Below are 978 nucleotides of genomic sequence, written 5' to 3' on the forward strand. Positions count from 1 at the left end.
AACTATAGTACAAAACTTGTATTATGAATAACATGTTGTTTATGATATAATTATTGCAAGTGCCACTATTATTGTATATTGAATCTATTATTTTACAGATGATTTGACAACTGTGGCTGCTACGGACAAGACAACAGTCACAACCACACCATCAGGTAATGCTTAAAAATGAGTCAAGTTTAAATAATTAAATATAGTGGAAAACCTGTATTATGAATATTCATGTTGTTTATGATATAATTATTTAATTATTACAAGTGCCTCAATTAATAGTGTATATTAAATCCATTTTACAGCAAACTTGACAACTGTTTCCAATACGGAGAAGACAACTGTTGAAACCACATCATCAGGTAAATTTTTAAAATTATTATAGTTTAACTGACTATAGTAGAAACTTGTATTATGAATAACACGTTGTTTACAATAAAAATATTAAAATTGCCTCTATTATTATTGTATATTAAATCCATTATTTTACAGATAATTTGGTAACTATGGCGGCTACAAAAGAGACAACAGTTCAAACCACAATATCAGGTAATGCTTAAAAATGTGTCTAGTTTAAACTAATTAACTTTAGTGAAAAACTTGTATTATGAATAAAATGTTGTTTAAGAGTGATGTAATTATTACAAGTGCCTTTATATCATAGTGTATATTGAATCCATTTTGCAGAAGTTTTGACAACTGTGTGTTATAAAAGTATTGCAAGTGCCTCTATTATTATTGTATATTAAATTCATTATTTTACAGATGATTTGACAACTGTGCCCACTACAGACAAGACAACAGTTCAAACCACACCATCAGGTAATGCTTAAAAATGAGTCTAGTTTAACTAATTAACTATAGTACAAAACTTGTATTATGAATAACATGTTGTTTATGATATAATTATTGCAAGTGCCAATATTATTGTATATTGAATCTATTATTTTACAGATGATTTGACAACTGTGGCTGCTACGGACAAGA

The 978-nt window shown here is 27.5% G+C and overlaps 1 long non-coding RNA gene across 1 annotated transcript; it reads left to right on the forward strand.

Annotated features, from left to right (window-relative positions):
• The first annotated feature begins 282 nt into the window (after positions 1–282).
• Positions 283–968, forward strand: LOC117109214. Its single transcript, XR_004445486.1, has 4 exons — positions 283–353; positions 484–540; positions 757–813; positions 946–968. It is a non-coding gene; the product is annotated as an uncharacterized LOC117109214 (long non-coding RNA).
• Positions 969–978: the final 10 nt, after the last annotated feature.

Source organism: Anneissia japonica, unplaced genomic scaffold (genome assembly GCF_011630105.1).
Source record: "Anneissia japonica isolate Jap-2015-1 unplaced genomic scaffold, ASM1163010v1 scaffold1254_len978_cov279, whole genome shotgun sequence".
NCBI lineage: Eukaryota > Metazoa > Echinodermata > Crinoidea > Comatulida > Comatulidae > Anneissia > Anneissia japonica.